Genomic DNA, 15,634 nt, shown 5'->3' on the forward strand with positions numbered 1-15,634 from the left:
TTGTCCTTTTCCATTTACCAGCCTCCCCGCCTCCCACCCCGGCCCTCCCGGGGGGCCTTTGACGGTCTCCAGAATCTGGGGGCCCAGCCCCCCAGCCTGTGGGTCTCAGGGGCCAGCATGAGGCCTCGCCTGTGTGGTCTGCCTTAAGCCCAAACGCACCGGAGGCCTGAAAAAGGAACGGCAGCTCCTGACAGCCCATGGGGCCTGAGTGTGTGCACGTGTGCGTGCACGTGCACTTGCATGTGTGCGATGTGTGTGTTTGCGTGTGATGTGTGCACGTGCGTGCATCTGTTTGCATGTGTGTGCATTGTGCACGGTGTGATGTGTGTGTACATATGCCGCATACACTCGCGCATGTGTGTGCACGGTGTTTGTGCACATGTCTGAGTGTGTGCACACGTGTGTGCGTGTGGTGCGTGCACAGGGGTGTGCATTGTGCACACGCATACGTTGGTGTGGTGTCTGTGCATGCTGTGTGGACAAATGCACACGTGTGCACATGTGTGGTCTGAGTGATGCGTGTGCACACGTATGGCATGTTCCCGTTCACTGGAGACCACGGGGAGGTCCTCGGTGGTCGCTTGGGCGCAGGCAGGTGGCTCCCCATGTCCAAGTGATGCCAGGGAGAGTCCTGCTCTGAGCCTGGAGCCCCCACCCCCTCCCATCTCCCCCCTTTGGGTGGCAGAGCTCCAGGGACCCCAGCTCACGTCTCCTGCACATCCCGGGGGCCCACGCCCTGCCCTGTCACTCCCATTTTCACCCTTGCTCACCACCCTGCTGGGGGGCCAGCTCTGCGCCCCCAGAGTTGGGAGCTCTGGGTGGGGTTCCTGTGCCCTGCAGCGTGAGGAAAGCCAGGCTTTGGGGGCTGAGCGGCACCTGCCCCGCCAGCTGGGTGGCCTCAGGCAAGTTACTACACCTCTCTGAGCCTCCGTTTCCTCCTGCATAGATGGGGACAATAGTCCTTACCTCCCCGGACACACGGAGAGGGTCTAATGAGGTGGTAGATGCACGTGGGCAGTAGATGTCTATTCACGGGATGCCGTCATTAGACCCGAGGTGCCCCGGCCAGTCTGGCTGCAAAGGAAATAAGGCTGTGAGCTCCAGCGCCACAGGCGGGGGGTGGGGGTGGTGTCTGCTCCTGCCGGGGCCCCTCGCTGTCTGGGCTCAGTCCTGCTGCACTTGCACGGGCCCCGGCCCCAGACAGCGGGGAGGGGGGGGCAGGCGTCTGCGACCAGAGCCCGCTGAGGCCCCAGCGACTGGTTTGCCCCCTCCCCGCCATGGGAAGCCAGGGAGGGCCAGGGCGGGGCGTTCTGCTGGCCCCTGCCCCTGGTGGGCCTCCTGGCCGTGGACTCCGTTCTCCTCGACCGAGGCTGATGGCGAGAACGTCAGGGAAAGTCTGTCTGGGGGTGGGGCAGGGGGACGGGCTGCGGGCCACCCGGGTAGGTGTGGGTCTTGGCCGGAGGCGTGGCCGCGGCGCTGGGCTGGTCAGGGCTGGGCTGTCGCATGAAGTCCTCAGCCAGAGGAGGGAGGGGCCCACGGGAGTGGTCACTGACCACTGTGGCCCTCTGGGGGCTGTTGGTGGCCAAGGCATCTTGTGGGATGGCGTGGCTCCGGAGGAGGAGGGCCGGGCCCTCCACAGTGAGTGTGCCTCAGCTGTCCCTGCACCCCAGGGTGGCCCTGGGGATGGGGTCTGGGGCTCAGGGGCCCTGCCTGCTGGGGCCGGGCACAACCAGAGTGGGCAGACCCGTGCCAGGAGTCCTTCCTCCTTGTCTCTCCGGGGCGTGTGCAGCCCACTGGCCCAGACCTGGGGGTCAGGGGTCCTGGCCCCCTGCAAGGGGAAGGGGCAGATCTGCATCCCGCCCGCGCTCAGCGCTGGGTTTGGTGCTGTGCCTTCAGGACTGGCCCCTGGAAGCAGGTGCGGTATGGGGGCGGCGTGGGCAGTGAGCGGCTGATGCATGGCTCCTGGCCGGCAGCTGGCCTCCCGTCGCAGGGTTGGAGGTCAGACGCGCCCTGCCCAAGTCCCAGGCCTGCACAAGGGCTCCTTAACACAAGGTGACGTGTGAGACCAGCTCAGCCTGGCCCAGGACCAGGGTCAGGGTGCTCTGTCTTGAGTCTGGCATCCAGCTATGTTCCCCGGAACAAGGTTGGGGTTTCTGCACCCCCATTCCAGTTCCCAGCTCCCCCTGAGGCCCTGCCACTGGCCTGTGATCCCCAGACCGCTGGGGGTGCTGGATCCTCTCCCATCACTCGCCCTGGGCCCTGGCAAGGGCCTGTCCCTCGAGGGCTCTGGGAGGTCGAGGCCCAGGTGGCGATGAATGTGCCGGCCATGGGCCACTGTCCCTCCCTCCTGGTCAGACCCTGTCCTCAGCTCTGAGGCCACCAAGGCCCCTCCCTCCTGCGGGTCCCTCTGCACTTGCAATCAGGCACCACAGTGAGGTCGTTCTGCAGTTCGGGGGACCCGGCTCATCCCCGTGGCCTCTGTGGGCCACTCCACGGGTGCTGCTGGGAGTGGGCCGGCAGTGCCCGGGGGTACCTGCTCCAGCCTCCGAGCACCTGGGGGCCACGCCCCCTACCGTGCAGCCGCGGATAGAGGCCAGGGGCCAGTGGGATTGTATCCGCCCCAACAGGAAGGCCCAGACTTAGCCTGGGGGTCAGAGTTGCCCACCCCTCTCCCTAGAAGAGGGCGAGTGGGGGTCCGGGCTGGTGGGCCAGCTGGAGTCCTGGGACACGTGGGTAAGGGGCCCCTGGGAGATGAGGAGTCTGGGCTGGTATTCCCTGGGGGTGGCCTGGCCCCCAGAGACCTGGCCACACCTGGGTCAGCGTCCTGGCTGTGAGGCTGGGGCGGGAGGAGCAGGCACAGGATGGACAGACTGACGCGTGTTCTCTTTGGTCTAGGGAGCGGCTGCCCCAGCCCCTGGCCTGCTGATGACGCACTCAGGTAGGCCCCAGCTCGGGACAAGGGAAGTGGGGGCGCGGTGGCTGCCCACGGCTCAGCCGGAAGCTCTGCAGCAGACAGGGAGGCAGGCGCTGGTGGACAGCGGGAGGCCTTGGACGGAGGCTGACATGGGCAGTGAGGGGGGGACAGTGTGCAGCCGTGAGGAGCCCTGGCCCGGGTGGGGCGGGTCCAGGCAGGGAGCTGAGGCCAGGGTGCGGCCAGCTTGCCCAGAGGGGTGTGTGGATGGAGTGGGTAGAGTCAGGGCGCCCTGGAGACTCGGGGTCTCCAAGGCCCAGTTAGAAGGTGAAGGCTGGGCAGAAGCTGGCCGTCACCCAGGGGAAGGCCTGGAGGGTTGGGGGAAGCTGAAGTTTGGGGAAGGTTGGCCTTGGGCAGGGTGGGGGGGTAGCTGGGGGTCAGGGGTCAGCTCTGTGCCTTATCTTCTTGGTGGAGCCTCTGGGCAGGGGGGCCTGACGAGCTTAGATCCTCCATCCTTCTTCAGAGATGCATGATGCCTGTTGGGGCCGGACCCTGCAGGCCAACCCGGAGCGGACCTTTGGGGGCAGGAGGGTGCAAGCAGGGCCGGTGGCAAGCAGCGTCCACAGGAAAGGGCCACACCGGCTGGCTTTGGGGTTCCCTGGCTCGGGATAGGGCCCTGAGGACCACCCCCGACAACGCTATCCCGACACCCACTCCCAGACGGTCCTGGACACGTCCTCCTGCTGTCCACCCGTCTCCCCGGGGGCCCTGTGGACATCTTTAACCCTGACAAGGGGTGGGGAGGGGATGCCTGCTGGAGGATACAGACCCTTTCCACTGAGGCCAGGGGCTGGGGGAAGTGGGGCCCGAGCTTGGCAAGGACAGAGATGACCTGGGCCCCAGATGGTGTGGCCTGAGCCCCGGTGATGGCGGCAGCCCCCGGGCAGGCAGGAGAGGCCAGGGCCGTGCTCATCCGTCCTCTTCTCTGTTCCGGAAGGGATTTGAGGCGGCTTCTAAGATGGCCATTCCATTTTGTCCTCTATCCCTTGGCACACGCCTCCTTCTCCAGGCAGCCTGCCCTGATTTTCCCTGGCCTCACTGGTCTAGGTGTCTCCCGTGGGTGCCTCTGCCTGTCACCTCGGGTTACGTGGGAGAGGGTCTGCACTGGCCCCCTCCAGACCGCTTGAGGAGAGTCCCACACTGCTGAGGTACGGAGGGGTGTGCACGGCCCTCGTGGACACGGCGTGCCTGGGAGGGGAGCGGGCCCTGCCAGGGCTGCCCGTCCGCTGGGAGGCGGCTCCCTGCCCTGTGATACATTCTGCGGCCACAAATGCAGCCGGTCTACAGAGCCCCTCACCTCGCAGCTGAGATCCTCTGGGGATTGAAAACAGCCCATCGTTGGCTTGAGAAGCTCGCAGGATGCTCTCCGAGCTGCCCGTCAGAGCGTGCCCTGCGGCATGACCTGCCTCTGCCCCCGTGCACCCAGGCACCCAGAGCCCTAAGCCTGGCTTGGAAGCTGAGTGTCCAGAGGGCCCCCCACCCCATGCTCCTTGGAATCAACACGACCTGTTTCCCCAAACCTGGAAGGTGGTCCCCTGTGTCCAGCAGAAGCCTGCTGCCTTCCCTCCTTGAGGACGCATGTGTCCGATGCTCCGGCCCCTCCCTCCCTCCCTCCCTCTGTAGCAGGGGCTCGGGAGGGGCGGGGCGGGGCGGGGCGCTGCGAGTCCTCATCTGGGACCAGTCCTGGCTCTGATTCTCCCGGACCCCCGCTCCCCACGTGCAGGCCTCCCCTGGGGTCTGGAGGGCCTTGGGCACCTGTGTTCCGTATTCTTATCAGTAAGTGGGCGTAGCATCCTGAGGGAGTCCCGTCCTGCAGGGACCATGCATTGCAAGGAGGGGGGTGTCTCTTAGGGCCTCCAGGCTGGGAGGGGCAGGAACCCTGTGACTTGCTTTGGTTCATGGAATCAGGTGGGGGCACCTACACGGCCGGGCCCAGTCGGCTCTGTGGGCCTTGGTCTGTTCCTGGCCGAGCTCAGGGCCTCTGGGGCCTCCACCCCACTGGGAGCAAGCCGGCAGTCCGGTGCCCCCCACCCTGGGCCTTGCTGGGGCAGCTAAAGGGCACGAGGGTGAAAGGCACCCGTGCAGTGTGGACCTTCAGAAGGCGCCCTGTGGCAGCAGGTGCCGTGTGGTGGGATGGGGCCCTGAGCGAGACGGGCTGCCTGCTGAAGCCCCCAGCCCTGGGCCTGGCTCCCTCGACCCGTGAGCAGGCGGCTCAGACAGGGTGTCCTGAGCGGCTTCAACCCTCTGCCTGCCCCCACCCCCCTTGATTCTGAGGAGTAGAGAGCGGCTGCCCCCCGTGTGACTGTGGGCCAGGGGTCCCTGAGGGTAGGGGTGTGGGGGAGTCTGCTGGAGAACAGCCAGGTTGGTCCTTCCTTGAGGCCTGGTGTGCAGGGCTCCTGGGCCAGTGGGGAAGGGTGGGTCGGCTGTGCGTCCTTGCAGCCCCAGAAGGATCCTCCCGGAGCCCGGCCCAGGCCAGGCCCTCTGGTGCCCTGGCTGTCGCTGCACCCGCCCCACACCGAGGGGGGTGCGGAGTGACATCTGCTGCTAGGACATCGGGGAGGAGCAGGGGAGCATTTCTTGGATGGGGGAGGACTCGAAGTGCCTGGGGCCATCCTGGAGGAGGTGTCACTGTGGATGGAAGTGCGGGCCTGCACTCACGGGGGAGGGGTTTTCTGGGGAGACTCACTGGTCCAGAGAGGGTCCCTGAAGCCTGGAGCCGCGGTGGGGGTGGGCGGGGACCCAGGAGGACAGCCAAGGGGGTTGAGGGCAGGGGGCAGGGGCTGAAGAGAGGGCGGTGTGGCCACCTGACCGCAGGCCACGGGGGCATACACGGGGGCGGCTCAGCAGTGATCAGCCCGCGGCATCGGGGAGAGGAGCACACCCTTTCTAGAAGCTCACTGGTGAAGGGCGGCGAAGGGTGGTGCTGGGTCTGGGAGGGGGGGCGGGTGGGTCTCAGGCTGGGCGGTGCTGGCCAGGGGAACCGGGGAGTCGAGGGCCCGGGGGGCTCCCAGGCCCTGGCCAGGCGCAGGGTGGGAGGCATGCCAGACGGCGTGGGCGCAGAGTTCTTTGCCCCCGGAGACTCACTGTCGTTGCCCCCGCAGGAGCCGCAGGGCCCGAGAGACCGTGCAGTGAGGCGCCCCCCTACGTGAACATCCCTGTCAGCCCCTCCTCCAAAACGCAGCTGCACTACATGGGCCTGGAGCTCCAGGGGGCCAGCGCAGGGATCCGAGGTGGGTCCCCACGTGGGGACCTTCCCCTCCCCGGGCACCTCAGGCCGCCGCAGGGGAGGGGGCTTCCTCCCCCTCCCGGGTCCCCCCCAGTCCATGCTCTTGCTAAGCTGTGTCCCGAGGGTGTGGCCCTACCTTCCTCCCAGCTTAGCAAACCCCCCCAAGCTCAGGTCCTGGATCCCATCACCTCTTCCAGGCCGAGGCCTCTGCGGGAGGCATGGGCCACGCGGGGCTTCCTGGAGGCGGGGGGCGTGGGGGCGGCCGGGCCAGCTCACCCGGGGCTGCTTCCAGGGGCTGGCGCCTCCCGCTATGCACAGATCGACATCACGGCCACCGAGGCGGCCCACAGGGTGGGGGCCCAGCACGCACAGAGCCGGGAGGAGCGGCTGCCGGAGCTGGAGCGGAGGAGGAAGGGCGCCCTGCGGTGAGGACACCCCCCGCCACGACGGGGCAGCTCACTGAGCCGGAGTCACTTCTGCTGGCCGCGGCCGAGGGCACCAGGGAGCCCGCCAGCTTTGCTGCATCCCGGGCGGTCTGGGCCCCGTGACTGGGGCCCCCTGGCTGCAAGGTGGCCACGGCTGGTCCCCACGCCTTCCCCGCCCCACTGGTCACTGCTGCCCAGACCTGACCCTTCCTTTGGCCTCCATGAGTCACGCGGGACCTCCGGCAAGTCGGGGGGAGCCACGCGTCCAGGCGTCAGGCAGCTTGCAGTTGGTCCCCTGAGACAGAGCAGCGTGTCACTGCAGGTGCCCTGGGGGGACTGGACAGCAATGTCCACGGCTCTGGGATGCAAAGCGCCCTCCCCTTCCCTGGAGGTGGTGGCCCCCCAGCTGAGGCCAGGCATGCCCTTGGGAAACACAGGGCCCCAAACCGCAGCAAGGCCGGACCAGGTCCCACCTCCGCCGAGCGTCCTGCAGCCGCCTCCGGCTGTCCCACGCCTGGGTCACCACTGCCCTGTGCCTGGGGACCCTGCCGCCCATGAGCCCTGGGGGCGGCGGGGCTGTTCCCCCTTCAGACCCACCAGGCTGCTAGTGTGGCCCCACACACGTTTACCTGACTGCGTTGCTTCTTAGGACCCATTACTGTTGGTCGTGTAAATAGTTTAAAATCGTTCATGTTCTATTTTTAACATGCACATTATTTTCCTGAAGGACGAGGTGCTTTCTCTCTCTTGGGCTGTGGCTTTGCTTGACCCTGGACACGGCTCCGTCGTCTTGTCACCGCTCAGGTGCTCAGCTGCTGGGTTATCCCCACCTTGGTGGGTCTGGGCGGGGTTTCTGTTTCCTCCCAGCGGTGCCTGTGGCCTTGGGGAAGTTTTGTGGCATTTTCATGACTCAGTGAGCAGGAGGGAATGGTCATGGCTCCACTGGCTGATGGGTGTCTGGGTCACTGGGGAGTTTCCAGAGTTGGTGGGGGGGCTTCCTGACATTCCTCCCTAGTCATGAAAGGGAAGCATTGGGTTGGGCCTTCTGACCCTGGTCTCATAGAGGAAATGGGGCTCTGATCTGCCTGCCTGGGGTCTCCAACCATAGCCTACTCAGACACCTTCTTCCCGCCCTTTCTCCCTCCCTTCCACCCACCATCCACCATCCATCCACCCACCATCCATCGTCCACCAACCATCCACCACCCATCATCCATCCACCATCCATCCACATCCCTCTCCCACCCCACCCTGATCCACTAAGGACCCAGTGAGTCTGAGGCTACTATAAGTGGTTGACATTCATGTTCTCCTCCTCAGCTGAGATCCCTCAGGTTGATGGGTTTCAGAACACCAGCACCCTTTTCCTTGTCTCATCTTCTGAGCTGACACCTGACTATTGGGGAAGCTTGCGAGGCAAGGCAGAAGTAGGCCCAGTCCTGAGCCTCTGGGATGCAAAGGCCTCAGGGTTGATCCTACAAGCAAGTCAGATTCTAAGCCTAAAAGGCCCCCACTAGCATGCCCTGGACAAGATTCTGGGGAGACTTTTTCAGACTTCCCTTTTAAATTACAAGGGGGGAGCAAAGCATGGGCTGCACACCCCAGTCCAGGGTTCCAGTAGTGAGCGGTTGCCCTCTGGGTGGGAGGGGGCTCAGATGTCCATGCACACCAACTCTGGGATAGGCAACTTGGGGTTCTGGGCCTTACCAGTGACCTTGAGCGGCTGGCATCTGGGGTCTCTTGTTTTCAAAATGAAATAAGGCTGCTGTGTTTTTGTAAGGCTGAAACAGGGTTCCGGACGTATTAGGCATTCATGAAGAATAGCTCCCCGAGGGGCTCAGCAGGCCTGGCCCAGGCCACCACAAGCAATCTGGTGCTTTGGCCGCGGAGGGCGGCCCCCTCCAGCGCAGGAGGCCCCGGGGGCGCTGGGCTCGGCCAGCTGTAGCCAGCTGTGGCAGCCACCCAGGCAGTGCGGGACAGCCCCTGTCCTTCCTCCAGAGCTGGGAAGGGCGGCACAGCGCCACATGGGGGCCGTTGGGCAGAGTTGTTACAGCTGCCACAAGGGGACGGCCGTGTGGCGCGGTGTGGCTGTGGAGGAAGGTTTTAGGGACCCTGTGGAACGGAACACAAGTTCCACCTGCCTGATGCGCAGCAGAGACATGGAGTTTGCAGCAAGGGTTTATTCAAGGGGCAGCCAGAGGAGGAGACGGGGGTGGGGGGAAGGGGGTGCGGAGGGGGAAGGGGGTGGGGGCGGGGGGCAACCCTCACATCCGCCTCCTCAAAGGGGAGAGTCCGGGAAATCGGGGAAATGCGAAGGTGAAGGAAAAGGTCTGGGTGACAGGTTGCAGCTGGGATCAGTCCTATTAACGCTTCGGTTACCAGTTTCACCTGGCCCTCGACTTGCGCCCAGGAAGGGCTCCACGCCTTTGCCGAGAGGTAAGAGGTGCCCCGGCCAGGACCCCTGCAACCTACTCTGTGCCACCGCCCTTCCCTACCTCCGCCTCTGCCCCCAAGGGCCCTCCTTGGGCGGCCGCACCGCACACACGGCTGGAGGCCGGGGGCCCCCGGAGACGAGGCTGGATTGAGTGTCTGAATTCTGGAATATCAGCCTAGACGCTTCAGGGACTGTGCCACCCAGGTGCCCCATCCCGCGCCATTCTTGATTCTGAGTCCCGACCTCTCTTTCTGCGACACTTGGAACCCGGTCTCTGCCTCCATCGCCTTTAAATCTTGTACTTATTACTTTCGTCTCTTACTGGGGCCTTTTGTTCTGTGAAGTTGCTCTTCACTTGCAGGGGCTTTTCTTGGACATTTTGACGTCTCCTCTCTGGCCTCTCCTGGGTCCTGCTCCGACTGCCGAACCACCAGCTTGCCCTTGGAGTTCGTGTATGATTTTCCCTTTCTTCTTGTGGTTCCTTGTGTGATTTCCTCCACATTGATGTCCTGGTCTTCGGGGGTTGCACTTCTGCCATCAGACATTCATTCCCGAGCTCGTTGCGGCTTCTTACGGCGCCCCGTCCTTGCTCGGATGCACTTTTATCTCTCGGAGGAGTTTCTTACTTACAAACAGAAAGCCACACAAACCTTAAGTGCATGGCTTGACACACTTTCACACATGGATGGCCCATGTCACCACTATCCACGAGCAGAGGGCATTGCCCATCACAGACCTTCCTTCCGGCCCTTTGGAGGCAACGCCCACCGTGCCAGGGGACCACTGTTTTGATCGCCATCCCTAGCAACTAATTCTGTCTCTTTTACAGTTCGCTTCTTTGGCTCAGAATGTTGAGATTCTCCAACAATGTAGATGACTCTGCACCCATTCCATTACACAAACATACCAGAATTTTTTGTCTATTCTGTGAGTGAACATTTAGCTTGTTTCTGGTTGTGAATGAGATGAAGCGGAACATGGATTGGACAGTTTTCTTGTGTTGGGCCTTCTGTGGGCACACACCCTCCACTCCCCTGGAAACACGTGTGATCAGAGGAGGAACTGCAGGGCACAGGTGGGCAAATGTTTACAAAGAAACTGCCGACATTTTGCACAGCGGCTTTACCATTTTGCACATTCCCCCAGCAACAGGAGCGTTCCAGTACGTGCCCATCCTCAGCCAACCCTTGGTAGGGGCCTATTTTGAATCATCCTCATGGGTGTGGAGTGCTGGCTCATTATAGTCATTTGCATTTTTCTGATGACTAATGATGCTGAGCACCTTCTCATGTGCTCGTTGGCCATTTGGAGGCCTTCTTCAGTGAAAGGCCTGTTTAATTCCCGTGTCCATTACAAGCCTGGGTTGTAGAATTTTGGGTCTGAGCCTTGTCTCGGACGCAGGCTTTGTGACCGCTCCTCATTCTCCGGTTGGTTGGTTTACTTTCTTAATGATACATCTTGACGAGAAGTTTCTGATTTTGAGGAAATGCAATCTTTGTTCCTCTATCATTGATGGTTGGAGCCTTTTGTGGCCTGTTTTAGATGTCTCTGTCTACCCTCTGGTCAGAAAGATGCTCTCCTGTTTTCTAGAAGCTTTACAATTTTAGCTTTCACGTGTAGGTCTATGAATCACTGTAAATTACTTTTTGAATGTGGTGTGAGGTCCACTTTCCCCCCAAACCTAACAAGTTGCTCCAACTCCATTTACCGAAGAGAATTTCTCTCCTCAAACTAGAAGTTTCTAGTTCTTTCCTCCAGAATTTGGAGGTTCTATTTGGTTCTTCGAATCTGTTACGTGATTCTCTTGCTTCCTGTTCTTGGAAACTGTTTTGAGTTTGTCCTGTATTCTGTAAACACTGAGCGGGACTGCTCTATCATGTGTTACAGTCGTCACTGGTCCCTCTGATCTCTCGTCTTCGTGGGGCTGCTTGAGCTGTGACCCCTGCGTTCTCACTCATGGGGTCTTGCTGTCTTCTGTGCATGGTTATTTTCAAAGTCAGTTTGTGAACATTTATGCTTGGGTTTGTTTGAGAAGGATGACAATTTCTTCCAGAGAGGGGTCTTTCACTTCTGCCAATCCAGAAGCACCAGAACCACTGTTTGTGGCCTGAGGCCCAGGGCCAAGTTCCGGGGGCTGGCCCTCGTCTCCACCCTCTCTGCCAGGAGCCAGCCAGACCCCCTTTCCTGGGGCAGGGGAAGGGGTCCAGGTTCATAGGGAGGCTCTCCCTTTAGACACCCACCTTACACCAGCCTGTGGCCCTGAACCCAGGGTGCCTGGATGGCCATGTTCTTGGGGTGACGCGCAGTCTCACACTGCACAGCCTTCCTGGGCTCCTGTGGTCCCTTTTGCCTTTGGTCATACCTTCGCAGGCTCAGATTTCCACTGCTCTTCAGGAGAGGGGTGTAATCCCCAGTGCAGGGGCTCCTTTAAGTGAGTTAATCCCTGGAGTCGGAAACCCCCTTGTTCTTTCCTGTCGAGTGCATCTGTGGTTGCACATTTCCCCCAGAAGCTCCCCCTGACCATGGCCCCCAAAATTGGTGTGTAGTATTTCCACTAGCATTCAATTAAAAGTATTTTCTAACTTCTAATGTCATTTCTTCTTTGGTCCATGTGTATTTTTAAAGTTCCTGCATATACTTTTTTTTTAAAAAAGATTTTATTTATTTGAAAGAGTGAGTGAGTGAAAGAGAGCATGAGCTGGTGAGGGGCAGAGGGAGAAGCAGAGGGAGCAGCAGACCCTCCACTGAGCGAGGAGCCCAGGATCATGACCTGAGCTGAAGGCAGACGCTTAACAGACTGAGCCACCCAGGCGCCCCTAAAGTTCCTGAATATACTTATTTTAGTTGTCTTTTCATTACCGAGTCCCTCCTTGGTTGCAATAAGGTTAAAGAATGTGATCCGTATCATCTAACCTTGCTGCTGAGTTACTGGAATTTGCTTTGTGCCCTGGGCCAGTCAGCTTTTAAAATGTTCTGTATGTATTAAGAACATGTTTTCTCTAGAGGGCATGAACAGATCATGCTTGCTGACTGTGTAGTCCATCCATCCGTGTTCTTCATTAGTGACCTGAGCTTCTGTGGTGAGAAGCTGGCAGAGCGGCAGCAAATTAAACAAAAATGAGACAAGAAAGGAAACAGAGTAAAAGCCAATGGAAGAAAACTAGGGAACAACAGAGGGAAATCAGTGAAGCTGAAGCTGGTTCTGGGGGAAAAGGTCTAAAACTCGACAGAGCCTAAGCTAGACTGACTGGGGGGAAAAGGGGAACAGCAGTTACCAACACCAGGAACAAAAAGGGGGCATCACCACAGATCTGACAGACATTAAGAAGGGAACAACTTTACACCAATTGTTTTAACAACTCAGATACAATTCCTTGACAAACATATAAAGACACAAGAGGGGCCCCTGGGTGACTCAGTCGTTAAGCGTCTGCCTTTGGCTCAGGCCCGCATCGGGCTCCCTGTTCATTGGGAAGACTGCTTCTCCCTCTCCCACTCCCCCTACTTGTGTTCCCTCTCTTGCTATGTCTCTCTCTCTCTGTCAAATAAATAAATAAAATCTTAAAAAAAAAAAAGACACAAGAAGTATTAGAAAATCCAAACAGCCTTGTATCTAGTTTTAAAAACTGACAAAACTCTAGCATGAGGAGCACTTCCGGCCTAGGTGGTCCGCCCACGAAGGCTGCTGCACACTAAGGAAGAAAGAAGGCCAAGTCCACACACACCACAGCAGAGCCTAGCAAGGGGCACTTCCAGCTCATCTCAGTCCGATGTGATACCAAACGGGACTACATGTGAGGACAACAAGAACCACGGGCCAGTGTCCCTCAGAGGGGTATAAACAAACATCCTTAGGCAAGCATCAGCAAAGCTAATCCAGCTGCGCAGAGGAAGGACCGTCTTCATGGCCAGTGGGGTCCATCCGGGAATGCAGGTTATTTCAGCATTTGGAAATCATCGAGGTTCACCACAGTAACTCAGTCAAGAAGCAAACCTTTACGATCATCTCAATAGATGCACAAAAAGCACTTGACAACTTTCAATACTCATTCACAAAAAACTCCTAGCAAGCTGGGATAGACCCCCCTGCAATCTATAAAAGCATCCATAAAATTCCATCATAGCTCATGTGACACGTAACTGGAAAACTGAATGTGTTCCATGAAGACTGGAAGAGAGGGACGTCCCCCTCTGCCCTGCTGCTCAGCACTGGGCTGGACAAGCCGGCCAGTGTGCATGGAGAAGGCACAGCACTCGAGGGAGGAGAAGCGAGACTGCCGTCTGGCAGGGGACACGAGCAAGCGTGCAGATAAGCCGGGATCTGGGGCACTGGACGTAAGGTCAGCATATGAAAGCAACTGCACGACAAAACATACTAGTGACAATAGCATAAAACATCAAACACCTAGGATTAAACCTCGTGAAAACATGCAGGGTCTGTGTACAGAGAGATGCAAGACGGGCTAAATAAACGCGTACAGACGAGAAAGGCTCACAAGACTCGATACTAAGATGTCGATTCTCCTCAAAGTGAGCTACATATTTAAGGCGATCCCTGTCAAAATTCTAGTCGTTTTTATAAAAAATGAGAAGCTGATTCTAAGATGTATATGGAAATGCAAAATGCTTGTAATGAATCTTTAAAAAGAAGAGGAAAATGCATACCACCCGATTCCAAGCTTTATTTTAAAGCTACTATAATCAAGACAGCGAGAGCGTAGAATAGTCTAGATATAGAGCCACACCTGGACGCTCACTTGAGTTTTGACAAAGGCACCGAACCAAGTAACAGAGGAAAATGTCTGTATGAAAAATGGTGCCAGAACATAAGGAAACAAGTGGGCGCTGGTCAGGAAGCAGGATTCACCACAGGTGACATCCCGGCACGAGGACGCCCTTCAGCAATGAACCGAGTCCGTTGCAAGTGCACGCCACGGCTGGACTTAACACACAGAAGCCGAGTGGAAAACGCCAGACACGTGAACACACCTTCATGGTTCGATCCCTTGCGTGTGAAATGCATGGACAGGCACAGTGAGCTGTGGTGAGAAAAGCCGGCGGCGGCCTGGCGGGTGGACAGCTCGCTCTGGGGACAGCCATTCGGGCCCCCACGGCCGTCAGCACGCACGGAGCACAACACCGTGCACCCGTGCTTCAGTGAGCACTCCCTCCTCACCGCTCAGTCGCCCCGAACCTGGGAGTCGAGCAACTCCACGACTGGAGACCGCGAACCCGCAGCCGGAACATCGATGACTACGGACCAAAGACCGAGGGCCCTCATGCCATCCTGCGGGTTGGCGGCAGACGCAGGCCCCCCGTGAAACCAGTTGGGACCATCCTGTGTCGGAATGAACGCGCATTCCGTGGGACCGTCTCTGTGACTCCTGGGAGCCGTGCGCGCGCACACGCGAGCGTGCACACACAGGACCCTTCACCACGGCACTCCCAGCCGTGTTCTTACCCAACATCAGATACAGCTCTGAAACGTCGTACCTTCATACAATGGGACGGCACCGGGCACCGAAGAGGCGCACGGGTCCGCTAGACAACGTGTTTGAGCCTCATCAACGAAGGGCCTAGAAGCAGACGCCCCACCCCGACACACCCACCTGGGCGCTGTAATCTCCTAACAGGGAAATCCAACCTGACTCATCAAGAACGTGGGTCTGTCGGGGTCCGTTGAGGCGGCATTAATAGTTCAGACAGACTGGGGGGCCGGAAGCAATCACTGTGCCCGCAGGTTCGGTCTGGCGGGGGCCTGCTTCCTGGTACGCAGACATGGACTTGTTGCTCCCTGCGGGCCAGGGATCTTTCTGGGGACTTTTCTTAGGTTGCTGATCCTATTTGAGGGCTCCATCCTCATGATCTAATTACCCGAAAGTCCCAATGCTGACACCCTCACCATGGGAACTGGGTTCTAGTATATGAACTTGGGGGGACACAAGCCGAGTGGTCAGCTATAGGAGAGGGGAGCGTGGGGGCATCCTAGGATCCGGGGAACCTCTACTTGTTGACCTGGGGTGGGCTCCGGAGTACTTGCTCAGGAGGACTCACTGAGCCCTGGGCGTCTTGGGCCCTTTTATGAATCCGTGTTTTCCTTCACAGCGATCACTCGGAATCTAAAGCAGTGTGGCCACTGGCCCCTGACCTGGGGGCTGCCGCGGTACCCGCTGTCTCCAGAGGCAGAGGCAATGACAGATCACGAAGACCCGTCTGGTTCTCTGGTTTGTCGGGAGGCCAAGAGCTCCCTCTAGTGGTCGGTTCCTGAAATGGTAAACTGAGTCAAGTGTCTGCTTCTGTTTGCCTCCCTGTCCTGGGTCTGACCTCCTCCCAGGCCTTGCACCCCACACAGGGGCACTCAGAATATGAGTGCGCGGCCCGGAGCTCGGAGCCCCACAGGCAGCTCTGCGGAAGCCGGGCAACGAGCCCTTTTCTGGTCCTCGGCCTCCACCCGAGCTGTCGTCACGCTGCCCTGCCTGCCAGGCTGGGCCACAGCCATGCGCACTAGGGCCTGCTGCGAGGGACACACCGGCCGCCCGGTCAGTGGCAGGCATGACGTGGACGTCTCGGGAGCACGG

General features: G+C 59.6%; 1 protein-coding gene across 1 annotated transcript in view; it reads right to left on the minus strand.

Annotated features, from left to right (window-relative positions):
- The window catches only part of MFSD10 (major facilitator superfamily domain containing 10), a 631,579-nt gene that overhangs the window by 450,316 nt on the left and 165,629 nt on the right, over positions 1 to 15,634 (minus strand). The window lies entirely within an intron of this gene.

This window comes from Phoca vitulina, unplaced genomic scaffold (genome assembly GCF_004348235.1).
Source record: "Phoca vitulina isolate PV1807 unplaced genomic scaffold, GSC_HSeal_1.0 scaffold85, whole genome shotgun sequence".
NCBI lineage: Eukaryota > Metazoa > Chordata > Mammalia > Carnivora > Phocidae > Phoca > Phoca vitulina.